Source organism: Amblyomma mixtum, chromosome 3 (assembly GCF_055824585.1).
Source record: "Amblyomma mixtum isolate Tamu chromosome 3, ASM5582458v1, whole genome shotgun sequence".
NCBI lineage: Eukaryota > Metazoa > Arthropoda > Arachnida > Ixodida > Ixodidae > Amblyomma > Amblyomma mixtum.
This window is the reverse complement of record NC_143014.1, coordinates 267,188,086-267,214,778: the sequence shown is the minus strand read 5'-3', so window position 1 is coordinate 267,214,778 and position 26,693 is coordinate 267,188,086. Positions and strand designations below refer to the sequence as shown.

The following is a 26,693-nucleotide window of genomic DNA, read 5'->3' as shown; positions in this document are numbered from 1 at the left end:
GGAGTCCCCATTTGAAGGCTTCCCTGCTCATATTAAAGCGCGCTAACGCAGTTTGCCTTTGCAAGAAAGCAGAAAGAAATAAATGAGCCTAGTTATCCGCTAGGTAGGTCCATCCCGCACTGCCATTTTTATTGGGTGATAAGTGACTATCGTTGAAAAAACTAATTGATCCTGGCCGACAGAAATGACGCAGTTAACCTCCAAATCGCGGTTGACTGTACTTCACGTAGTCGCGTCGTACAACGCAAACGAAATGAATTCATGCAACTGTGATTGAAAATGCCACTGGGAGTTGCAACAATTTTTTCGGCACTGCAATATAAGACAACAGAAGAGGGGTAAATATTAAACAGAGGACATTCATATCCTATGAAAGTGCAATGGAAGCAAATCGAATCGAAGTCACAATCGAATCAGGAGCTGTTAGTTTGTTCTGAGTGAGCTACAGAACCAGAGCTGCTTGCTCCGAAACTATCGGCTCCTGTCAGCATCCATGCCACTTCACTCCCTATGCGATTCTGAGCTTGCACTTCGTCTCGCTATTTGAGCGCATTTAGCGGAAAACTGCAGCTCGTGTCTGCGAATTAGGCCCCGAATTCTGAAAGCTGTTCGGACGCCAAAACGGTGCATTATAGGATGGAGTTTTCACTGTCGTGTGCTAGGTTCTAACGACTGCCGATCCAGTCAGGAACTCTTTTTCTCTTACGCTAGGTACTTTGAACATTCGGCCCGTAGTCTTCTGGTGACAGTTGTGGCTTCCTCTCAGTGCCAGCGCACTGCGACACAGAGCGCAGCTTTGGAAAAGGACCGCCGCAGTTCGGAAGAATCGGTCAATTTCCTCGCTCGCACTGCCGGAAAGGCTAGCCACATGTGCCGCCAGGAAGCAACGACTCTTTTTGGTAGCCGTGTCATCAGCTGCGAAAGTGCGGTGCGCTTGATGAGATGGTGCGGCGCACTTCCCTTGCCATCTAAAAGTATCGCAATTTTACAGCTCAAATGGCCAGAAACATGCGGCCACGTAGTAAGCCACTAATTCACATAGCTTTACTTGTTTGCTAAGGGACGGTTGAATAAAGTGCCTCCATCAGCGTGCTTTCGCAAAATAATTCAGTGAGCAGCATCGGTCGCTACCATGTGCGTGTGTATGTGGGGCTCCCAGAACTTCTGTACATTGCATTAGTTGCGCGCATGTCCGAACTGAGCATGCAGGTGTTGAACGGAGGATGCCGTCCACTCCCGCCGCGCAAAGGGCACGCCCTCTCCCACATCCTTCACTCGGCTTTTCCTTGTTTCCAGGCTAACGGGATAACATGCATGTTCAGGGCAAATATTCGTTTTGTAACGTGAGCTACACTGGCCGAGATTGAGCTGTTTCGCGTGACTCCTGGAGAGCTGTGCTGCGCATGCGCGAGGAGCAAGTGACGTCACTACGCACAGCTGGCGTGCCTCGCCGCGCGCGCTCGCCTTTATTTCCTTAAAATGATCGGAGTGTAAAACTTGACAACACCAACGCCAATGAACACAACGAACTCCGATGGCCTATGGTTTCAGCGCCCCGTTTCTGGCACAACGTTTCAATGCCAACGCAAGCAGCGCACACCTGTCACTACCACCACTTAGCTTTAAAGCATGGTTGAGGTGTCCACTGTTCCAAGAGGGCAGTTATGCTCCTTTCCTCTGGTTCAGGTGTCCACCTAGAAGTGGACACTTCGACCTCACCTCGCGCTACGTATATCCTGGCATAGCATAGTTAAGCCGCTGCCAATTTCCTTTTTGAGACTCAACTTTTGACCTACAAATTTCGCACCGTTTCTGACCGCCGGCTATTCGTCGTCCCGTATCGCATGAATGTTTCCTGCGGAAAGTGCATGCTTTCTGCAATGCACGGATGCGCAGGTCGACAACTGACGGCGTGGTAGTTAAGGTACAAATGTGGCCTGTTGCGGGGTAAGAAGAAAAATTAGCAGTGGTTTAGCTCTGGTTAAACCTGGAAGATATCGAAAGCAACGAGGAGAGAGAGAGAGGCGATGGAGAGCGCGCGGCAGCGGCGGCGGTCCCGGCACACTGCGCCGCTACTGCGCATGCGCAACTGGCGAGCGCGGCGGCGGCACCTCTGAGTCACCCGCACAGCGACGGCGCGGGGCGCCAGCTGTGCGCCGTGTAACGTCACTGCTCCTCGCGCATGCGCAGTATGGCCTTTCTTCAGCTCCGCGAAATGGCTCGGTGACTCGCGTAGCGTTGTTTTCGCAACAACAACAATAAAAAAAAGCCCAGCAGGTTAACGTCCGGTGAAAAACCATGTGGAGTACGCCTCGTCGTTTCGGACTTAACCCCCTCCTCGTTAGAGCAAGGGCAGAGGAGTCGCGCGACAGTGCGTTGTTTTTGAGCAATATTGTTTGGAAGGAAGGTTTGGCGAAGTTACAGAATATCACATATCCATATGAAGAACGGTGCTCGAAATGAGTGACGCATGAACATGCCCATTTCAGCACCGGCGTTCGTCGAACGCATATTCAACGGGCGCATTGCCGTCTTGTTTATCTTCGCCGCTGCCAATACACGGCAATCTACTCGGCGCCTCGGCATGTGCCTTCCCCAATCAGTTCCTCAGAGCACATGCAGGCCTCCATGGAACCAGCGTTTAGGGTGCTGCTTTTGAAATAGACAGGACCATGTTTTGGCACACTACAGGCCTGAAAGGATGGCCTCACCCAAAATGAGACGTCATGTGGCGAAGCCTTAAACATTTCGAGCGCGCTGCTTAAACCCGGTTGGCAACGCCAGTGAGCTGTTAACGGTTATACTGGCTACTCAAGGCATGCGTAAATGACACTGCGAGCACCTTTGATTCCAATGTAAAAGTGGCCTGCTATCATTTCTACCCACGTCTGCGGTCTACTCGACAATAAGAATGGCGGTTCAAGGCACGCAACAAAAAGAACCTGAAATAATTGATTCTATGCTGAGCTGCTAGTCAAAAACGCAGCAACGCGTTTAATGGCAGGGATCGTCACGGTAAGGTGCATTAAAATAGAATGGGGGTGCAATAAAAAAAAACAAAGAAAGATAAGTTAATGCCAACTGCACTGGTTTTTAGGTATAGGAAAAGCAGCATTTTATTATAACTTCAAAATTAGCAACGTTTGCGCGCCAATACAGTAAAGACGTACTCGAACTAAGGCTCCATTGCAAAGTTACTGACTTTCCTCGGCCTAGCAACTAATGTTTATAAGCGAGGGACCCGCTGTTTAGAGCTAGTAAATCAGATTTTTTTTCGCTGTTCACCCTTCCCAGTTGACTCCTAAACTTTTATATCCCACCCTCCAGCAGCCAATGAACAGGGCGTTAGGAGCGCGCAGCCGCGTTCCTAACTCACCCATGCACACAGCTCATAAATGCTGCTGATGTATGAGTATACATTTATGGATTGCGACCAAATTAAAGGGTGCAGTGACGGCTCCTTCTGGTGCACTAAACACACGTGTCTATGAGAGCGTTGTGCCATGAACACATGACATGGGGGAAGCCCAACTGATCTCACCCTTTCCACCTCGCGCCATAAAAAGCGTTGCAAGAGCGCTCCAAATCACGGCTCAACCACCCGAGCTACACTTATTGAAGCATATGCATCATCCCCGCTGGCTTTCGACAGCTATGCGAGTCATTTGGCCCGCACTTATCTGTCGCCGACTCGAAGCCCACCCTAGAAAGCGGACTCAAAGCAAAAAGCGCCAAGTTTCGGCAGCGGGCTTCAAAACCTCCTCTCGATATTGCGTGCGACCTCAACGGCCGCTTGCTCGCGGTTACGGGAACAATACGAGAAGCGAGAAAAGCGCGGCGGACAGTCCTCATTAGTGAATCCTCTGCTAATGACTACGCTAATGAATGGTTGCCCGACCGCTGGAGACTAAATTACGGTAATGTGACCGTGGCGCAGTCGATTTGGAATGTACGGACGCGGTGACGGCGTGGCTTCGGCGCGCATCTAATGTTTCGAGCACTCCTTTCTGATACCACGTGCGAGTCGTTCATGCTCACCGAATCGTTCGCCGGTCAATTCATTCCGTCGATTTTTGTAACTCCGCGGGGTACGTCGAGAAAATGAACAGTTAAACAGCAGGGTAAAACGCCAGGAAAAAAAAATGACCAGACACTTTTGGCACCGAGGAGAAATAAACATGGGCCATATTGTGATGCTTGTTTATTAGTTTTTTCTCTGGCAATGTGCAACAAGCAAAGCGCACATTCACCTTCGATGTCATGTACCATGACCTGTAAAAGAAACAGCCGCTAAGGTCTCACTAATGTGGTCAGATTTCTACGCGTTTGCACACATAACATGTTGAGCCGCATATTAGTGGGAAAAGACCGCTTTCTTTATTGCTAATCCATCGAACGCGGAATGTGCCGCTTGTGCAACTTTCAAGGCATGAGGCGATATGTCCGCTCAGTATTTATCTTAAGGGACTCTGAAACGCTTTCTGACGAGAGCACATCAACTCGCTCAGTAACTGAAATGTGTTGTCACGAACACGTGAGCCAAATAATACACTTAAACCCGCAGTAGAGACCCCACAATGTGGCGCGAAAGTTAGCGAGCCCTTTCCGGAAAGGTGACTTTTCCATGCTCGCACTCTTCTCCGTCGCACGCTCAGCTACCACGGACGCGGCCAGTAAGCCGCGCTGTTCCGGTGAGTCAAGAAGCTCCACCCACGGCGGAAAAACCGAAAAAAGTCAGCGTGAAGAAGTGATGAGAGGAGAAGAAAAAGCGCGAAAATGCTGAAATCTAAATTTTAACTACAGATAACTCAGCTTCTACAAAGCTCATTAAAAAAATTCTAGCCGAATGGTATTCGTGAAGTGGCGGCGTTAACATCCCAGGCACACCGCAACTTTGTTAGAGCGCCTTTCAGAGCCCCTTCAATTCTGTGAATGCAAGAAGCCACCTTCGAAAATAACCCATAGCGCGAATTTCTTCCCAAGGAAACGACTTCCACAGTGTTGACATTTGTTTTACTCTAAAAAAAAAAAGAAGAAAACGCGAGAGAAATCTAGAAACGGTCTGATTCTCGCGTGGCGTTTCTCGGCGGCCCTGTTGCCAACAAGACAGAACGTCCACTTCCTCACTCATCCCTGTCGTGGTGACAGAGATATTGGTCTAAGAGGGCTCATTTACCATCAAGCAGCGCCGCTTATTTATGGCCCAGCCGTAGGGCGTGCGTGCTCCGTGATTAACGAGCTGGCTCGCGGACACACCATGTCGCGCAGCCGTATACTTATGGCCGCCGAGGTCTTTCTTGCAGACCCCCTGACACACGAGGGCATTGGGGCGTCAAGCGAGCCGTTCGCCGGGCGCTTTCGTTCCCGCCGAAATGTCCGCGGCAGCAAACTTTGCGCACGCGCTGCGGGAGCGAGCCGACATCCGAAATGAGGCCGTATGAGTTGCGAGAGGAAGCGCACTACTTGCCCCGTGGGGGACTCAGTTGCGAAAGGTGCTACCAAGTAGATTGCAGTGGAAAATTTCCCCCCGCTGCGCGATGTATGGGCAGCTGAAGACATTCCGGGACATTGCCCCGCCATGGTTGCTCCCGAATCGATGTACTGTATGTTTTTTTCTGTTCGCTACTTTTCTGTTTGTTGTTTTCCTCTTGCTCCTGGCGCGCTTCGGCCACGGTTGCCCTTACGCCTGTAAAAATCTATCATCATTATTTTGCTCTTCCCTTGGCATTTCTGTTCATGCCTGACGAGACTGTGGTTAGCCAGGTGGAGCAGCTGTCGTCACTAATCTTGATTAACCCAAGCCTTCCATGCGGTGTCGGGCCGACGCATTCGAGGTGGGATATGGCTTTTTGAAACAAAGCCAGGGAATGCTGCCGTCTTCGTCCTGCTCTTTTCTTTAGTCTTATTATGTCTTCTAAGATTGGAGGTGTCATTAACCTGCTCTTCAGATGATAGGAGGAGGGGTACGATATATAGCTGCTAATTCTCAAGGGAGCGAACTGAGTTGTCTTCTAGAGTAGGCGTGAAGCAAACTACCAAGTACAAAGCTGCGGATGAGCATTGACTAGTGATTCTGATATTAGGGCTGCTTAAAATGATGAAGTACCCTGACAAACTTCCAGTTATCGAACTCAGCCGAGGCATCTGCTCAAACAAAGCGACTGCTCCAAAGGCAGCAGTACTACACTACTATCTTATGTGAAGTTTTCATCCCACGCAAGCGCACGCCCGAAAGCCGTGCTCAGGTTGCTTCATCGAATCGTAAATTTGCACGGTACACTACTGCGATAGGAGCTTCCGCTGCACGGATATATCGTGAAAAAGCCCGAGCCAAAAAGCCGGGTGTTCGTCTGTCTTCACATTCTCCTTCGTTTTAACTCGGGCTAGAACCAAGTGCTGGGGATAACATGCCGCTTCCAATTTCTTAGCGACAAAAGGACGCGAAAACAAATTCTTTCTTCGTGTTTTTTCTTTGTCTATTACATGGACAGACGCTGTCTTTCTCCTTTTTAAGCCGACAATGAAATGATTTCATTCACTTTGATCCTGAGATTGGCGCCCCTCTGCGCAAAGCCCTCGCGTGGAGACCCTGTAGAAAGTGTAAGTGAGTAGGTAAAGACGAGGCTAAAAAGATCGACCTGGTGGTACCTAACCCCTGGAAAATAAAAAATCAGGGAACGAGTCAAGAGTCAATATATCAAAGGCAAAGGCTAGCAAGCGCAAAGCACTCTGGCATCCTGATCAGAAGTGGTTGCACTTCTGCTGACGAGCCACACTCAACGGGGTACTTAGGCAATGCCTGTCTGTGATAGCTGGAGCGGGACCGGGATTTCCATTCACTAAATCGTCGGCACGGGGTTGGCGTGCCCTCCCTCTCCCCCTTCCTTTTTACCCTCTAGTAGAGAAAAGGAGAAACGGGCGCTTTTGCACGGCATCCTTTATTGGCTTCTCCAACAGCGCACCCGAAAAGACAAAAAAAAGAAACAGAGAGAGATAAACAGCAAGCCATGACCGCGAAAAGGAACTGGACACGGAGTTTCAATGAGAGCGAAGAGACCTGGCTAGTAAAGGGCGGGCGCGCGCCGATGAAATCAACACCAGGCCCTGGAGAGATGTACGCCCAAGGGATAGAAAAAAAGAGAAAAAACTCGATCCGAGAGGCGTTCGGAATGCTTATGTCTGCCCCGAGCACCGACATTTGCTCGAGGTGCGGCGCACGCACACGTACGCACAGACTCCTCTCGGCGGCGCAAATAAATAGGCCTCGAGACACGAGCAGTGTGCGCGCAGCGGCGGCGAAGCGAGTCGCGGGGGCGCGCAGGGGGCAGCCAAGCAGGAACGGGGATCACAGCGCAGAGGGAGAAATCTTGTTTGTCTCAGGGGCTGCGGCGAAGATCGCGCGCCGTCTGCTCTTAGGCGCGGCCGAAGGGAGAAGGGCAGAAGTAAAGGGCTGGGGGATGTGTAGAGGAATAAATGGAAAGAATCGATATCGAGGAGGAACCGCGACAGGGAAGTGAATCCCCTCCGTGCTGCCTAACTTGGGACCGAGAATTAAGGATGGTGTTTTTTTGTTCCCTCTTTCGCGATGGAATTACAACTTTATATCCGTTCCCTTTGACGTGCCGAAAAAAAAAACAACGAAAACCAGCGTTGAGGAGCCAGTGCCTTCTCTTGCTACGTGTGGAATTGGCGGTGTATGCCAATACAACATAGTTTGCTTTCTTTTACTTCGGAGGACTGCCTCGAAGGTGCTGCGCTTACTGACGACGGAGGTCCCTACCCGAACGGCGTATTTTTGAGAGGTAAATTATATAGGAGCACGTAACCTTCAACTCTCATGTTCACGTTGAGTGACGAAGGATATCAACAGCACGTGTTGTGAGCACTTAATTAATGGCAAGATACGGCAGCGCGATTTGAAGCCATTTAGGTTACACGTCGCGGTACGATCCTAGCTCCTCGAGTTGTGCCTCAGAGACGGAAGCGACTGCTTATACTACTTCGTTTGCCGCTGGTTTGCGTATATATTGTATTTCCTCCTTTTGTGTTGGTAACACAGTCTATTGTAACTGCACTGCACGTGAATGTATGTTCAAGCAGTCTGCCTATCTCAGCCTACGACGCACGCAGACATCTCGTCTTAGTCATTGCCGCGGTCGGCGTGAAAGAAATGCTAAGAAGCGTGCAATCACGAAAGGATCTTACATAGCGCCTGAGCATGCTTTAAATGAATATACTTTTATGAGGAGCAGAGAAGTGAAAGCCTTTTTCCAGCCTCCTGGAAGCACTGGGCCCAGCTGCTCTGACTGCTGTTTGTTGCGTCCGACAAGAGCTGGAAAACGACGGCCGCGACTCACATCTATCAGCTAGATGGGAAACGAGTGAATGTATAAGTAAATAAATAACAATAGTTCATTCGTTCGCGACGAGTCCAGGAGGGCCCCTGTAAACTCATCGCAGGTGATCGTTCACTGGCGTAGCAAAGCTGCCCTGCAGTCGGGTACAGTTGCGGCAATAAAATTTTAACCGGAGGACAAACTCGGTCTGCGGGAAGAACCGTGTCAAAGCGATTCGACTGTAGATCACAGAGACGTCGAAGGAATGTCGCCAGTTTGAGTTTCCCTAAAAAGGATAGTCTTTAATGGATAAAAGTGAAATAGTCTTGGTATGTATGAGGACATACATGCCAGTCGAAACGGAAGTTCCATTAGTTTCTCATCTATTCTACTGAGGCTGTCTTTTACGTCTACTTCTTCTACAGAAGCTCGTACGAAGAAGGCCATGCATTCTATGAAGGTTTTCTTTTTCGACATCTAATTCTGCACTTTCTTATTCTTCCTGGCTCACCTGGGTACGGGGCTGGACCGGGCTGGGGAAACCTTATCGAAAGACACGACAGAAATTTTTCGTCGTCACAACAGATTATTTGTATTATTTTGCTACCTACACTTGCAGCAACAAAGAAAATTTTTGTTGTGACAGCAGAATTTTCTGTAGTGCTACGCCGTTCCTTAGTGTAGCGACAGTACTACAGAAAAATTCTACGATACTGCGACAGGAAGACAGAACGGCTTGGAGGAATTTTGGGCATGATTCTGTAGTATTTGTAGGCCGGGAAATGCCGAGGTTAAACCCATAAATGCTTCGCATTTTATAAGCTTGACCTTCACAATGAACGCGTCTGAAAAGGAAAGCACTGGCCAGGTTGGAAACACCCGTTTACCCCTACGCAGTGGAGCCTCGCCACTATGGCCCAGCGGACACTTCGTACTGGAGGACAATATGGACTTTTGAGGGACTCATTAAGACCAGCGCATTGCCCCACACCAATGGAGAATCGTGGCTGCTCTACTCGATCGTTCAATCATTCCTATCGGTTTGATTCCCTAGGGCGCATACGCCCTTCTATTTAAAAAATCGATGTCTTCTAGAATTCAGTATTGCGCTAGACGATACCCAACTATGGAGTGCATCACTGTTGCACTATTATGATAAAGAATGATCTTCTTCAATGATAATCGCAAACGCTTAGGAAAGCGTTCTTGAGGGCTAGTTAGTTCATTTAAATAAATGGTAGGACTGCGCGAATAAGACAAGACAGGAAAGATAGGAGAGACAGGAAAGGACCCTTACGCTAACATCAAGGCCGAGTAAATTCTGGAAAGCTTCAATAAAGTCACTGCTGAGGAGGGTGAGGCGTTATTTTGCCAGTCACTTATCTGCAGGCAGAATGATCAATAGAAAAACGAGATCGGAACCGAAATAATTATTTGCAAAATGCCGTGTGCATTTAATACTCCAAGAAATGTTCCTCCCTTAGTACTGGACGCGTAAAGTATATATAAAGTGCACCTCAACGAATGCACGTACACAGAGGCCTGAGAAGTCAGCTCAACGTTCCCATGGCACTACGCACGAGATCCTTCGCAGGTAGACTAAGGAGCACTTCGATTACTTGGAAGAAAACTGAGACCAGCTTTTTGCACATATTACGAGCGACAGGAGAGAATTATAATCAATGCTAAGGCAGAATTGACAGCAATCAGCAAGCTTACGTCGCGCCCACGGAATATATTCATACGTGCCTTTTATAGGCTGCAGCTCCGGGCTTTCAGACTTTCAAAAATTCATTGTTTTTTTCTTCTGATGAACACACAGTGGTAATCACTTTTTTTTTGTTTCACTGCTGATATCAAATGGCCCCTTTGCGAATGGTTTATAACGGCCCATTTATAGGCCGTTTTTTGTTTAAGAGACGACCCGACCTATTGATAAGTCTTTAGCATACACTTTTTTGCTAGCGACAGTGTTATAAATTGTAAAATTATTAACAGCCGTGATGCCACTGCGTTACAGCCTAACTTTATTATCATAGCTAAATAGTGCACTTAAATGATGTCGGACGTCGAGAATAACAAGAGCACGTTGATGTGTGCATCTAGAATTCGCGTTCCCCCAACTATATAGCCTGTAAAACATTAACTTTGACCAATTTAGACTCCAACTGGAAGAGCTCTAACCTACATTAATAGTCACATGCTTGGTTGTCTGAGCCTAACTAGAAATTCAGCACTGAATGCGGCATTGAAGAGGCACCTGTCGCGCTAAAGCGTTTACAGAGTGCTTTTTTAAAGCCTACAGACGAGATACTTACAACGCGCAAAACCTACCTGTGCTGAGATCTATAATCTTCTGTAATAACGAAATACAGTGCATTGTTTATTCATTTATTAGTGCGTATCTGTCATGCGAAATAATAATGTTGACTAGCAGGTCGCCGAGTATAGGGCTGTGGGTGGCTTTCTGTCGGTAGATTGAAGAAAAAAATTTTAGACATTGAAAACTAACGCTCGCTTTTAAGAAAATTCGAAGTATACTACTATCTCTTATTTCACCTACCTACAACAGTTCACGTCTTACCTGAAAAAGCTAATAATTACTGGCTTTTTACAGGAGCATTGACTAAGAAGAGTCCATTTTCAGAGACATCGACACCTTGCTTTATATTAGCATGGGCGGTTGCGCGCTTGTAACGGTTTTTATACCCCTGCCACACAGGCACAAAAATGGCATTAAACACCGAATGCCTAAAGTTTTAACGCCATTCGTTTGGTGCTACACAGGCGCAGCGTAATGGCGTTAGTCCTAATGCCATTCGCAACCTAAGGAGTTAGCCACAACTCATTCGACCTGCATTCGACGATGGATTGGGTACTCTCGTGCCCAGAACTTAGGGCAACCAGCATATATTATGCATATAAATAAATCCTCTATTAAGTAACAAAGAACATATTCATAATATTTAATTTAATTAAGCATCTATACAGGTAACTCCTTTTAAAGCTGTAAGAAAATTACACTGCTGTAAACCAATGCGACTGAATGCGTCCGAAAAACAACCTACGCAGCTGACAAGAGGCACGGCCAAATGAACAATATTTGCTGGAAAATAGCTTTATTATTATAGTGTTGTAACATTCACAACAAATTAAACAAGTATTATATCTCAGTCAACATTTGCATACAAGTTTTAGAGCATCATAATCACAAAGTGAAATGACATTCAATCTCAACTGGTAGCACCGGCTACGGAAATGGTGGCATTAAGTAATTTGAGGCATTAGGTGCCTAATGTCATTTCCTGCTCCCGTGTGGCAGAAGTGTTAGTCACGGCCGCTAAATGAGTTGATGTCAAAGGAAAAGACGCATAATTTTTCAGTGTTTGAACAGCACAAGAACACGAAGCGCCCGCATTTCAGACATCGCGATCGCATGTTATAATACCATTTCTTAGCTTCCCTGCTCACCCTGTGTTCCGCTGTCTGTTTGATATATTTTTTTCCCGTAATTATGCCCACGCAAAAATCTCCCCGTTTTTTTTTTTCTGCGGTTCGGTCAGGCATCGCACTTCACACCAATACAGCCACTATCCGCCTGATACTGAAACGATCGCTGATCCCATTTCACAGCCCTCCTCGTTAAACATTTCGCGATAGCGCCCATCAATGCTCCTCATTTGTTGGTTCACGGCTTCAATTGTTGAGCTCGCTTTTTTCATTTTCATGTTTTTCCTACCATCCAACGTGGTGCTTTCTTCCACTGACGGCAAATAATATGAAATGAAGCGTAAAAGTCGACGCATAAATTGAATCACCCTTCTCACTTAGATTCATGGACAACTAAAAATGCTTTCGGCGCTGTGTTAGCGATCCCAATTTAGAAATGGAAATAAAACATTTCCGTCGCGTATCACAGCAGCAATAACGAAGGTGCGACGTGAGGGACCGAAATGTCACCAATGCTAAGCGCCACCAGCGGACTCGCCTAGGAGAAAAAGCCTTCTCCACTGCCTTCAGCAGCAGCGAGAGCTCGCGTTGAAACTCCGCCAAAGGGAAACTTCGCCGCCGACGAACCGGCAAGCCCTGCTTGGGAAGCACCCGCCCCGCGGTACAGCTGGGGGATTCGCAGCAGCTCCGCCGCGATACCAAGCCCGACTGGATCCGGGAATCTATTTCACGCGGTCGTGGGCTGGCCTCTGCTCCAAATGTGAGCGCGTGCCAAATGCGGGTATGTGGCTGTGCGCTTGTGTGTGTCTGCGCGCGCGAACGGTCGCCGAAAGATCCTTCGCCGATTGCTCAGAGCCGAGGCACGTCCCGGTTTGAGCCTGGCGGGACGTGGGCGCGCACACGCGGACATTATCTCCTGTAACTCTCCGCGAAGTTCGTCCATCATGTGTGTTGGCGTGTTTCTGCTGTGACTTGGTTTTTCTCGGATGAAGCTCCTGGCGTTTGCGTGAGCTTCCGCTTCGTTCGAGAGCGCTCTTGCGGGGTTCGCTGTTCGCGCTTGTGTTTGTGCCTGAACGTTGATGTGTGCACGTCCGCTTCTGGTCATCATCATCATTTATTTACCTTTAAGGGCCCCAGGGGGCATTACATAAAGGGGGGGGGGGGGGGGGGCGAACAGTAATCACAAGTCACAATGAACAAAGTTGGGAGCATAAATTTAGACCCATGTAGATACAGTTGTCAACACTTCAAAAGAAAAACAAGCGAGTAAGCAAGTAAACAAAATAAAAAGAAAAGGAGGGAAAGGGCTTTTGACAGGAATTATTAGGAGAATAAATCAATCAACATCTGTTTAAATTTTAGGCAATTAACTTCATTCACAACACTGTCTGGAAGGACATTCCAGTCCGCTATGGCAGCTGGAAAAAAAACGAGGAATTGAACGCACTGGTTGAACCATGAATGTGTTGAACACTACGGCAATTAAACAAACGTCGCGATGATCTGAAGGGGGGCATAATTAGGCTTTTACGCAGTTGGCAAAAATTATAATAAAGTTTATGAAATAGACAGAGTCTTGCTTTCCTACGACGGAATGCCAAGGAAGGTAAACCAACGGAGGATTTGATGTTAGCAACACTCATCCAAGAATCATAATTTGATGTTATAAACCGAGCAGCTTGATTTTGAATAGCCTCTAACATATGTGTTAAATACTCTTGATGGGGGTTCCAAATACTCGATGCATATTCAAGTTTAGTGCGCATGAAAGTTTTATATGCGATTAGTCTAACCTTAGGGGGAGAAAATGTGAGCGATCGTCTGATGAATCCTAGTGATTTAGAAACGCTAGCAGCAAGGGACGTAATGTGCTTTGACCAGATAAGATCACTTGTTATTTGTAAGCCGAGGTATCTGTAGGATTCAACTTCAGATAGTGCGGTCCTGTTTAGCGTGTATGAAAAGTGCAGGTTAGATCGTTTACGGGACACGTGCATACACTTGCATTTAGTTTCGTTCAATTTTATGCGTGCGTGTACGGCATGTGGCGCACTCCTCGAAAACCATGTTCGATTTCATTGCAACGACTGATCAACACTGTGAAGCGTGGCTATGAAATTAATGATTTCTTTGAAGGTGTGTGTTATGTATACCCACAAACACAACTACGCTTCCCATCCTGTGGCGCCATCTCTACGTGGCCACCTCGTCCTAGCAAGGCTCCACAGCCAGCGCCACCTACGTAACAGCAAACCAAGCAAATCCTGAATAAACCTCAGTTCCTTTTCTGTTCACAACTGGGCTGGTCCGTGTCGTCAGTCTCTCCGACAATAACCGAGCATAACATGGTGTCAAAATAACCTAGAACCCCGTAAACATGTCCAGTGTGTTTCTGCAACCACCTCCTCACTTCGAGCCCGGCGACAACCCGCACCAGGCATGGGAGGACTGGAAAGACGCCTACAACATCTACGAACTCGCATGTGAGTACGCCAGCAAGCCTCCCGCCACTCGCAAGGCACTTGGTAGTGTTGGTAGGAATGTGCGAAGCTTTCTACCCATCAGGAGCTCAGCCGGTGATTTTGCTCCTGGTATTGGTGTGGAGCGGTAGTTGAGGAGCACTACTGCTAGGTCTTTGCCTTCCTCGGCTGCTTTAGTCATCATTGCCTTGATGGTCTGTATTGTTCTTTCCGCTTGGCCATTGCTACGAGGGTACAAGGGAGAAGACGGCTGGTGTGTCACGTCCCAATCACGGAAGAACTTCCTGAGCTCGTCGCTGTCGAAGGGAGGTCCCTGATCAGATACGATTGTCGTTGGAATGCCAAACCTGGCAAATGTTTCCTTCAGTATCTGTATCAGCGAACTTGCTGTGGTTGTCCTCATCTGCCGGACCTCTGCATACTTGGAAAAATAATCGACAATAAGCAGGTATGTATTCCCCTGCAGATGGAAGAAGTCCATGGCGAGTTGTTGCCAAGGTTGATCTGGAAGGGCTCGGTCCAATAGAGGCTGGTGTGGATTGCCAATTTGATGTGATTGACATATGTAGCAGCTCTTGACCAAAGTCTCGATGTCTTGGTTTAGAGTTGGCCAATACACACTCTGGCTTGCCAAACCCTTGCACTCAACGATTCCGCGGTGTGCTTGGTGGAGCGTGCGAAGCACATTTGCCTGGCATGCGGCTGGTATAACCAAGCGTTGGCCGTAGCACACGAAGCCTTCCGTTGTGTAGAGCTCGCTTCTCACATGGTAGAATGGTTTGACTTTGTTGTCTACCTGTGCGAGTTTTTGAGGCCACCCTTCTTTGATGTATTTGGTTACTGTTTGAAGAGTCGAATCTCGTGATGTCTCCTCAGCGATCTCGCGAAGTCTGCCAGGAGTTGCTTGAACCAAACTTGAAACGTCAAGTCCGGGGTCGTGATCTGCTGTTTCCATTCTTGTTGACCCATCGGGAGCTCTTGACAAGGCATCTGCAACTGATAGTTGTTTTCTCGGAACGTAAGTCAGAGTCACGCTGTACCGCTGGAGGCGCAGTAGTAACCTTTGAAGTCGGGGTGACATTTTGTTCAGGTCCTTATTCTGCAGGCCAATCAGAGGTTTGTGATCCGACTGTATGGTCACTTCTCGTGCGAACGTGTAGTAATGAAATCTTTCACACGCAAACACGACGGCTAGCAGTTCTTTCTCAATTTGCGCATACTGCTGCTGGGTGGCTGTGAGAGCTGCTGAAGCGTAGGCCACGGGTCTGCCTTCTTGCAGTAAGACTGATCCCATTCCGTAGGAGCTGGCGTCCGTAGAAATTGTCACGGGCTTTGATGGATCAAAATAGCGCAGCACGGGTGCCGTAATCAACCGTGACTTCACGAGCTTGACGATGTCGGTATGTTGTTGCGTCCAGTGCCAGTGAACACGGTCCTTCCTCCCCAACCACTTCAAGTACCTCCTCGCCCACCTCATACTACTCGATCAGGAAGAAGGATCAAGCCTCCTGCACGTTATCCAAGCAAAATCAGTGACTTCAGATAACCAGGATATTCCGTGTGCAACCTTCTCAATTTTCGTTAAAAAAGGGCGTGTTATGTATACCCACAAACACAACTAGGCTTCCCATCCTGTGGCGCCATCTCTACGTGGCCACCTCGTCCTAACAAGGCTCCACAGCCAGCGCCACCTACGTAACAGCAAACCAAGCAAATCCTGAATAAACCTCAGTTCCTTTTCTGTTCACAACTGGGCTGGTCCGTGTCGTCAGTCTCTCCGACAATAACCGAACATAACAGTGTGGGGAAAACCGTAACGCAAGAAGCACGAAGCACGATGGAGTGTGTTTCGGCACACCGGTCATTGAATACATTGTATGCAGCAACATGAGGATCCATAGCGCACACAATTGAAGGGGCACAACACAAGCGCTAATTAGCGCTTGTGTTGTGTCCCTTCAATTTTGTGCGCTATGGATCCTCATGTTGATTACCCACTAGTCCGAACCCTGACCCTTCTAAGGTATACAGCAAACAGCGTAACTCTCTGGTGCACGAATGCCGTGTTAAGAAAACTTCGGTCTGAACGGTTCTCTCAGCGCACAACAATAAGTTTTGTATGCGGTGCTCTTTACCTTCATGTGCCTGAGCTTCTCCTAGACTTTTGATAAATGCTTTCTAGGCTACGGGTGAACTATTCGCAAAAAGCATGCAGGAACAGCGCGTTGCAAAACGGCTGATAAGAACTTGGTCTCTGCGCCACTTTCAAAGGTGATTTGGAAAACGTGGCATAGCACAGTCGGTACTAATGATCTTCTCTGTGGCCTGATTTTCGCGCTTGCTTGCAACTGCGGATTACGGTGCGTGCCAACGTTTCTACAAACTCTGCGATCACAGCGGCAATGGCTTCCACAATATGATGTTCTGCGTTGCACGTGCAGATGCAATTGCTGTGGTGCTATTAGAAGTTCAATTAGCATGCTTGTTGTCGACGAGTTTTTCAAGAATTGGCCTTTAGGCATCCCGATGAACACAGGTTCGAATCTAATGGGTGCCGCGATGTCTTGAAATCTCTATTCATCCTCCCTTACTCGAGCGTACTGCTCACATACGTATATGGAGTGGAAAACTATGGCCCAACAAGAGGGCGAGGAACGCACCGAGAGTAGACAACATAGACTTTTACGCATTGTTCATTATTTTGCCGTGTCCCTCGACTTCAAGTCGCGCTACAGCTTGTTCGAAATGTCCACCCCAACGAGCCCAGCAGCCCGTGCTAAAGGTTCCAGAGCGCTGGTAAAACGCAGAATGCGCAAAGGCATATCGAGTGATGACAACGCATGCGGCAGAGATTAAACTGTGACTGAAGTGAAGTTGGGGACTAGTAATGGCTGAAAGCTTCACTGCACTGCCACACTACTAATCGGAAGCCTAGCACCGCATGTGCCGTCGCTACCAATGGTCACTCGGTCACTCGAGGATCGATGATCCGTCCGAGAGGGAGCTTGGCCAAAGACCCTTTTCCAAGAATTTCCTCGCAGATTAGCCAAGCATAAAGCCAGGAGAAATCTTGTTCCTACTGGAATATTAGGGGGTGTCCGGCGACACTATATTGTAGATACGTGTTTAAGGAGGACTACGGTGGCTGAGCAGAAGCGGTGCTTTTACATATGCCTCTTCCAGAACTTGGTTACGCAGTGCCTGAATGAGTGCTAAGTTTTAGACTGAGTCAAATGCTTTCTCGCAATCTATGAACACTGTACAGGGTGTTTGACCTAAGACTTTAAGCAATTTTTAAAAAAAATAGGCTTTTGAGTTAGGAGAGCGCATTTTCAGTGGCGTAGTTCGTCAGAATGGTGCTAAGATCTGTTAACTAGCAGGACTGTTAATTAATATTGAATAGTTAACTTTTTACTATTTCTGATATTCTCCTTAATTATTTATATGCGTGTAGCCCACAGTATCAGGTTTTAGAATTTCAATAACGCCGTTACCCACGGCGCTTTGGCCCAACAAAGTTTGGCTACTTGAACGAGTTACGTGCACTGGAGAAGTTGCTTTGCCTGCAAGCTTCTCGAAAGCGCATTTATTTGGCGCGACGTAGCCATAATTTGTTGGGCCACAGGGAGAGAAACCACGTTTTTTAAATTCTAAAAACTGATATTGGTATTACTTGCGGTGGGCTATATTCCTATCAATAATTAAGCAACCTAACACTATTAGTTAAAACGCTAACTATGCAATAATTAATTAACAATCCCGCTAGACAATATATCTTAGATGCGTTCTGAAGTAGTAGACTACTGGCAATGCTATGCCTAAAGAGCGGTCTCAGAACCATAACAAAACCTATTTTTAAAAATTGCGTATAGTCCTAGGTGACACACCCTGTATATAAGTAAATGAAGACAGAAAATTATATTGAGCGGCCGAGGTGGGGGTGGCCCATAGGTTGCTGGTCTCACAGAAGGTACACGTTCAGAAGACGAGACTCATGCAGGGACAGCGATAACTGCTGCAAGCCATTTCTGCTCGACCTCACAAACGTCTGTACCAAACCTCGGAGGCGAACGGCCAGTAAGAATTCACGAAGACTGGGCGCTTACACGTGTATGAAATGAAACAACTACATTGCTTTCCAAAATTTAAACTTTTCCTGAGTATTGAAACTGCTAGCCAAACCAGGCTAAGCTAATGTTGAATGTTTTGTTTTAACTGAGTCTGAGGAGCCCATTTATTTTTTATAATTATGGGATTCCTGCTCTACTGCGCAAAATGTTATTCACCAATCGTCGCTCTTTAATTATGTAGAGTGGCGAACCTGCGCAAGTAAAAAAAAACAACGTGCTATGAAGAGTGCTTGAGCAGATCTCACTTCGTGGGAACTGCTATTAAAAATGCCCATGCGATTATTTCATAAGAACAGACATTTCTAAGTCCGTCCACTCCATCTAGCCCTTTTAATAAGATTGTGGTGTTTACATAGGACGTCGGAGCGAAACATTCAGAGCGGTAAACAATTTTACGTGTGTGCCAAAAACAAAAAAAAAAAACTGGATGGGACACTTAAGCTCCTCCATAAAATATGACGTGGCAGTGTTAATGGGTTAATGCCCATATATGCGGGACTGGTCATTCTCTGCATTACATTCATGCATCCCTGGGACTCCTCATACCACTCCAGGCGCAGTGACGCAGCGGTCAATTAATGCGCCACTGCCCTGCATGCGACGGTAGGTATTCCTGCCTCCGGCGGGGCTTGTGAGACCCAGGTTGTTCTTCGTGAGCAACTTCTCACAAGCAATCATTAATTTAACTGCCACCTGCCACGGTGGGCAGTTTGCTCACTCTCCGGTGGTCACGTGACCTAGGTGGCCCGCGCAGTCTGTTTGTCCCTTCTTGTTCTTGTCTCCGTCCTGTAGTGCTGTTGCATAATAACGAAGGAAGACCAGCTAGCCCAAACCACCGTTCTTCCACCTAGATTGCCGGAGCGACCGGTTCCTCCGGCCGCTACGGCTGCGAGGCTTCAAATGGTCGCCAACGCCGATGTCGACGCCGCCGACGCCGCACAACATTCCGACACGGCGATACGAACGCTCTCGCATTAAAAATGGCACGGAGAAATCAAATATCTGTTAGAGCTGCTTACAGTGCCAACCTTGTGCCTACTATGTTCCAACTTCGCGCACCCAATTACAGTGTCATGCATTTCTTACGCGCGCTCCATTCGGGAGTCTTCAGAACACTTTTGGTGCACTTTTTCTATGCTGTCAGCACCGATAGGCGAGAGAGCATACTTCGTGGTACGTCAGGTTGCAGTGTGGCCACACGCCTCACGGTTAATTTTACATCTATCGCTTTCTGTCATACCCGCCGTTAAATATACAAAAAACCTGGTCTGTTATCGAAACCCTGTGTTGAGCAAAAGGAAGCCGGGAAATAATCTGGAAGAACTATATACAGTCTCTATAGTCTTGAAAGGCTCTATAACAAAGGAAGGAGCACCACATTCTTGCTGAGAAAATTTAGTGGCCTTGAGCAGGAATTCCGCACACGACAGCTTTACCACTTCCAATATATATTTTTTTAATTTGTTCCCCAGAAGGTGCTATTGATTAACGTGCCGGTACAACGTATCTGCAGTGGCTATCCTCCGCAGTAGAGTGTGTAAAGGCACCCGCATATCCGCTATCTGCCCCCCCCCCCCCCCTTCCCTCACCTTCACGTTTACTCACGGGGCCTGGAGTACAAACTATGCCTCTCTCAGTTGCTGGCAAAGCTCCCAAAAACAGCGTATTGCGCACAGTCTTCAAGCCGAGACACTGGGCACCAACCAATGCAGCCATAACTTTACCTATCCCTCCATATGCCAACACCGGCGCCGACCCCATTCACCGCGGCAGCTATGACTCTGAACAGAAACTCTTCCGGAGCCAAATTAACGATGATACGGCAATATATTCATCCGAGTAGACCTGCTATGCGCCGCAAGATAAATTAAGAACTCTCATATGAAGTGGTTGCGAAGCAGGAAGACGAATTTCAAGGGTTGAGTGTTCGCGATTCCCTGCTCGCCCAGCTTTCCCAATCCACCTTTTCTCGGATAGGCATCCCAAAGTTAAAGAGGTTGCCGTCCCCCAACTCTATTATGACCAATATTTCCCGCGTCTGATCTCAACACGATGCGTCACAGGCTTAAGCTAAAACCAGTGGCCCCAAGCCCATCACTCAGTGAGCGAAACCGGTAGCAGTATATCTTGCACGCAGCGTGCACATGCAGCCGGGCCAAAGAAAAAAAGAAAAAAGCGAGATATACAAACGGACGGAGCATATTGCAAGCGGAATTTCGCACATACCATTGTCTACAATTCCCTGAGCATATGTCAGCTCAAAAAACAAAAACAAAACATGCGCCAGCTCGTGCCAAGTGCGCCCGACCTGCTTCCTGTACGCCACCGCGCGTCAGCCCATTCGGAAAACCGACACGTGTGCTTGATACAAACACGCAAAGGATGAAGGCCCCCGAAGAAGCAGGCAAAGGGAGACGCAAGGAACAAAGCAGGTCGAAACGGAGAGGACAGGAAGGGGCGGGGGTGACGAGAAAGAAAGCACGGCGACCTGAAAAGTGGCACAATCCCGAAGACGACGACTGCCTTTAGCGTTTCGCGCGATGCTCTTCGGGGCCCTCCTTTTCGCGTCGTTTCGGGAGATGGGCGCCTTTTCGCGGCAGCAACGATTTTGCAGCTAACGCAAGACGAGCAACGAAAGCGACAATACTAAAAACCACGGAGGCGTGTGTGTCGGCGCTGCAGCCGGGAGGAAGAAATAAAGGGGCCCGTTAGTGCGTCTCCCATCCTTGCCGTTTTCCTTTTTTGCTGTTGCTGTTGTCGTCGTCGTTCTCTTTTCCAGCACTCGCTTCTACATCCAAATGATGTACTTTTTCCCGTGGAAAGCAACAATCAAAACTGGGAGCGCCGCACGAGGGAGGAAGGGACAAAGCGCGCTCTTCGCCTATCCTCGCTCGCTTCCGCGCGCGCACGCGAGAAGTTGCGTGCAGTCTCAGGAGTCGCGAGGCAACAGCGACGTCGCATGAGTGCTTGCGGGAGAGGCGGAGTGATTCCGAGCTGTTGCCCGTTAAGAACTCGCTTGTGTAGCAACGTTACGGAAGGGAATCGACAGTCAGAGAATGAAATCAGGAATGAAAATCGGAAGTGGAACGAGGACGAAGACATTGCAACAATGATCGGTGAGATGCAAAAGTGGTTTGAAAGGAGCGGAATGCAAATAAAAATCCTGCTCGAATTAACGAGAAATGAGAATAGGAACTCTGCACGAAAGATGGAATAATGCGAGGAAATGACGAACAATGGAAACTGAATGCAGGAACAAAGTGAATTAATCGCACGAAACGTACGTCGCTATCTCAATAGAGCTGTTTCAGAAAGAGAGAGAGAAAGCGAGGAACATCCAGAAAAGAGAATTAGGCGAGGGAGGCGACAGGCAGAATTAGATCCGCGTTGGTTACCATGCTCTGGAGGTCGCCAGGGCATGGTAAGGGAAGGAGGAATAACGAGAGGAGGTGCGAGGAAGGAACAAAGCGTGAATGACGGACGCGAGAACCGTGTGGAACTGACACGACTTGTCTGTCCCATGTGGAGCCACGAGGCCTGATCGCGGCAAGTAAGAGCGCAAGGCTGCTTATAGCTCAAGACACTCACTGCTGGCATGCCCATAGCATCGCACAAGCACTGACAATTGAAATGAACGGAAAGCACCAATGGCACCTTTCTCATCGTTGCTTTCTTTTCATCCTCAACTGCATGAAGCCAAAACAAAATTTTGGGCACACTAACATGCAAAAAATTTGAGATCTCTCTCCACTTATAATACCGCTGGTTTCTCGGCACAATACTACAAGCAACGGGAGCACTGGAATTTTTGTTCGTCTAAATTCCTCCTAGTGCCAAGATATGTTACCTTAGTAGGTGTTGGATAAGTTGATTTTGAACCTAGCAATGATAGCACCGGATTTGTTGGTCAAACCCAGCAGTTGAGCGAAGTGACACCCTGACTCAACTGTGGGCTCTTCCCTTGTAAGACGCCGCTGCTTTTGCGCAAAAAAGACTGGGCAGACACAAGAGACAAGCATGGCTTGTCAAGGTGCGGTTAACTGCTGCCAGCATACACGCCTGAGCACCCACTCTGGCTCGCGCACAGTGGACATCCACGCTGTGCCATGCCGCAATCCACGAGGCATCGGAACTATTATCTACTCTGTCGTTGCGATTGAATTCACGAATAGTTATTTTGACGGGCAGCAATAGTTACTTCTCCGTCGACTTGCCGACGAAAACGGTGGTGACATTAGTCTAGCGTCCGAATCTGCCACTGGTACAACTGGCAGATGACTCTGCGAATGTCGTTATTCCTCAGCACGCTCTGTACCCTCCCTCTCAAATACGCCTTACAACCTACAGTTGCCAAGAAATCGAAACCGTCTTTGCTATCCATGCCCGTGGATTGTTGGGCGAAAAATATAGCCCGGTCTACTTTGGGAACGCTCCGTTGCGTAACTTACGAGCTGGGTTGCTTTTTAGTGTACGCCGTAGGCCCGCGGTTACACTCGCACATATCTCCGATGTGTTCATATGTTAAGGGGGAAAGTACATTATAGCTACGGAGTGACCTCTAATGACCACGATACGATGAAAACGCCGAAAAAAAATTGATATACGATTAGTATAGTCGGTAATGCGAAATTTGGGCGCAGCTCTTCACACGCGACCTGCAACTACTGGCGTGTTACGCTGCTAGCCACCCTACAGGATCTTCCGTGGCAACCCCCTTTCCGGTCGTCCATTCCTCCTGTTGTGTCTTAGGCGGTGCAGGCCGGGCGATATCCATACCCAACCTTGGCTGCACAACACGGAAGCCAGCAGCCACCGAAACCAAGGAACATAGGGATGTATTTCTTTTTAAATTGTAGTTTTTCATCAATAGGAGATTAATAAAAGCAGAAGGAAAGACAGCCACAAGCCGCCGGTCGGATCCAAACCCACGACCTCCGAATTTCGCGTCCGATGCTCTACAAACTGCGCTACGGCTACGGCTGTCCACTCTTCTGCTTTCGGGGGTACTTACGTGCAGTGTAAGCGAACCTTGAGAGTGTTCACCAGCGCCACCCTCGTCCGTAGCGGCGGACGTGGTACATCCTTTATTACCTCGAGTGCTACGTAGGAATGTGATCGAAAGGTAACGGAAGAAGCTGTGCGAGAACCCTCTTATACATGCTACCTATGGCATCAAGGCGCCGGGGCCTCAAATCTGGGAGTCGTCATGTATGCCATAACGAGCACCTCTTTTCGCTTCATTTGTATCCTTGTCTGTACGAAAGCATTTTTCAACGGGAAAAAATCATGAACGCAATTTTTCCATATATTGTAAGACTTTGCTACAACAATCAAGATATCCCCAGATCTCCCGTGAGCAGGCTAGCATTTATTTTTCCTATTCAAGTTTTTGCTGTCGTAAAAAAACGTTCCCCATTGGTTGTCTACTGCAGTCTTTAATACTCGATGCGAGCGATGGAAAAACTTCAAAAGAAAGATTTTGCAACGCCTCGGAAGAATGTATTTTTGCCTTCAATATTTCCTAACAGTAGGTTACAATATTCCAATATTCAAAATTTTTGTCGAAGAATGGTGGTTGTGTATTTTTATTTACTGTCTCCCCGCACTACTTTATGTCACCCCCTGTCAGGTGGCGTGTGATGGCGGCTACGCCGACGACGACGGGCAATCTAGCAACGGGTGCCTAAGAGCTCCGCTCCCAAAAAATATCTTAGGCAGAATTTATTTCTAACGAGGCCACGTTAACTCCTGTAGACTATGCATAACCGAAGGAGGTATCGCAATATTAGGCTCTCCCGTAGATGCTTCTGTTTGTATGGACACGGACAAGCGAATATACCGGCTGTGTGGATAAGGTTTATACGCGTGGCGGGAGACGCGCTGCCACTGAGACCGTTATTCCGAGTCATTTGTGCAGGCGTTCAGCGTTGCCAGCACTGCAGCCAACTGCCAGGCGGCAAGAAGGCAGTGTCGGTCCTTTTCTAGCGGGAAACAAACGCTTGAGAAAAGACGAGGCCCCCAGTGTTCGTCGGCCCATCATTCGTCACACGCGCGGAAGCAGGTCCCACCCTCCTCACGGCAGCGTCCGTGTCCCCGCACCTCATCTGCCGCCCAGCACAAGAGTTCGAAAAGCCGTCCTCAACGAGGCCTTGCATCACAGCACCACACTGCAAAAAAAGAGAGGGCAGTCGAAACGCTGCGTACAACTTTATTTTTCATCATTTACGCTGATTTTAACCAGTGATCGCAGTCATCAGCTAGTCCCCTCATTAAGCAAGCAGACCGCGCCCCCCCTTCCCCAGCGTCCTTTCTGGGCGGAATAAGATTCTGTGGTTGCTGTTTTCAAGCCTGTGCCTGCCGTACAAGTCTAAAATATTTCGACGTAGCCTCCTCCCCACCAAAAAAAGAATAGATGCGTTCTAGCGACGCGTACTGAAAGAAAATTCAACAGTAGAAATGTCATTTATCAACGGCATAAAGTTATGAAAGAACTTGCCTCTGTTTGTAATGATTACGCTAATTACGATTATATGATTTTACTGCGAGTAGTCCGCTTTGCAGTCGCTAGGTTCGGACATATGTTAGAGAGGGCTTTAAAAAGAAAGAAAATAAAAGTGCCCTGCCCTCAGCTAGGTCCGGACAGCGGGCACCGCTCGACAGCTTACCAGTGGAATTGTTGCAACGTTGTTGTTTTTTTTTTGCACCGTTTAAGCGAGTTTACGTCAGCGCAGATCGGTGTTTGAACGCGACTATAGCGTTGCAGGACCCTTCGGAGCGATGTGTTTCACGTAAGCTCTAGAAAAAACCAAAAAAAAAACCAGGAAACCAACTGCGCAATAACACATTGGGCGGTCTCTGTGCTTAGGCTGCCATCGTAGCAGCCGCTTTTAGTATGACTCCCTGGCTATTACTTTATTTCCGTTGGCCGCGGATCAGGCGCTCGAGCCAAATGCAGCAGTTTCTCCTGTCAGCGTCCATATTTTTCACTTTGTGTTTTTTATAAACACACTCCTGCCGCTACCACCATAGCGTTCACTGACGTCCCCTCATCCCGTCCCAGTAAACCGCAGCAGCGTTTACGAGCAATCAGAAGTTAAAGGGTTTCATGTTCATAAACAATGCCACCACAAATTCATAGCGTGTGACGGAGATTAAAGCTGCATTAATTTGTTTAAGTATCTTTTTCTCCCAGTGGCATTCCGTGCAGATTGTCTCTTGAAAATGTACGAGCGTTTTCTGTTTATATGCGTATGTGGGGCATGCACGTGGTTTACCTGACCTTCGCAGAGAAACGTTAAACATCCCCTGATAACAACTACATCAAATTACGGCTCTTAATAAAATTTGATTCTCTTGCTCATTCTCCATATGGTGATGTTTGTCCGGCAGTGAAAGACGCATTGGTGGCTGGGAAAAATGAATTAAAAAATTTTCCCGCCACTCGAACCAAACATGTGACGGATACACCGTAATGGACTCCATGGTTGAAGTGGATAGCGGTGTAGCATAGCCTCTAGGATCCGCAGTTTAAAATCGATGACGACGCACGCAGTTTGCTTACGAAATCCGCCAAGTGATGGCGACACATGTAGTTCGTTTCTTGACCTTTTATAGCTTATAAAAATCTCGATTTTTTGGCGAGAGTGGCCTCTCTGTGACCATAGTGAGGTACTCTATCGATACAGGCAAATTTCAATTTGGCCCCAGTGTTCCCTTCAGTGCCAACGTTTAAATTTCACGCAGGTTATTTCTACTCTTCGCCTTTTGCCTGAAGGCACGTAGAGAAGTCCGCTCGGTGATATATACAGCCTCTCATTAAAACGTTATTTTATAGTAATTAGTTTCGTTTATTCACGTCAGTTACTCCGTAAAAGCAGAAACTTAATCACTTCTCAAATTGAAATATAAGATGCTTGTTCAAAAGGCGAGACCATGTCGCATGCTATCTGTAATTGTAGAGAAAGAGCATAAGCTGAGCCTTTCGCTATAGCAAACGGTCATTCTTACTTACTGCATAAACCTCTTTAATAGATGATTAGAGCACGGCACTTGCGTTCTGAACAACCGATGCAGCGGTAGTGGCCAGTTTTATTAGTTGAAAGTTAGAAAAGAAACAACGCTGCTGAATCCGTCAGCCAAAAATCGAAATATGTTTGCGCTATGGGGACATTGACGTTACCAACAGAAAAAGTAGAGCCTAGGGCTTACCTGGCTGAAGCGGAGGGTAATAATTCTGCAGCTATACCTTTGGAAAAGCGGGTAGGCTTTAATGGCACTTTTTCTCACAACTTGCTGTT

General features: G+C 47.8%; 1 protein-coding gene across 2 annotated transcripts in view; it reads right to left on the bottom strand.

Annotated features, from left to right (window-relative positions):
• LOC149354669 (mechanosensory protein 2-like) overlaps positions 1–26,693 on the bottom strand; it is a 381,157-nt gene that overhangs the window by 45,917 nt on the left and 308,547 nt on the right. The window lies entirely within an intron of this gene.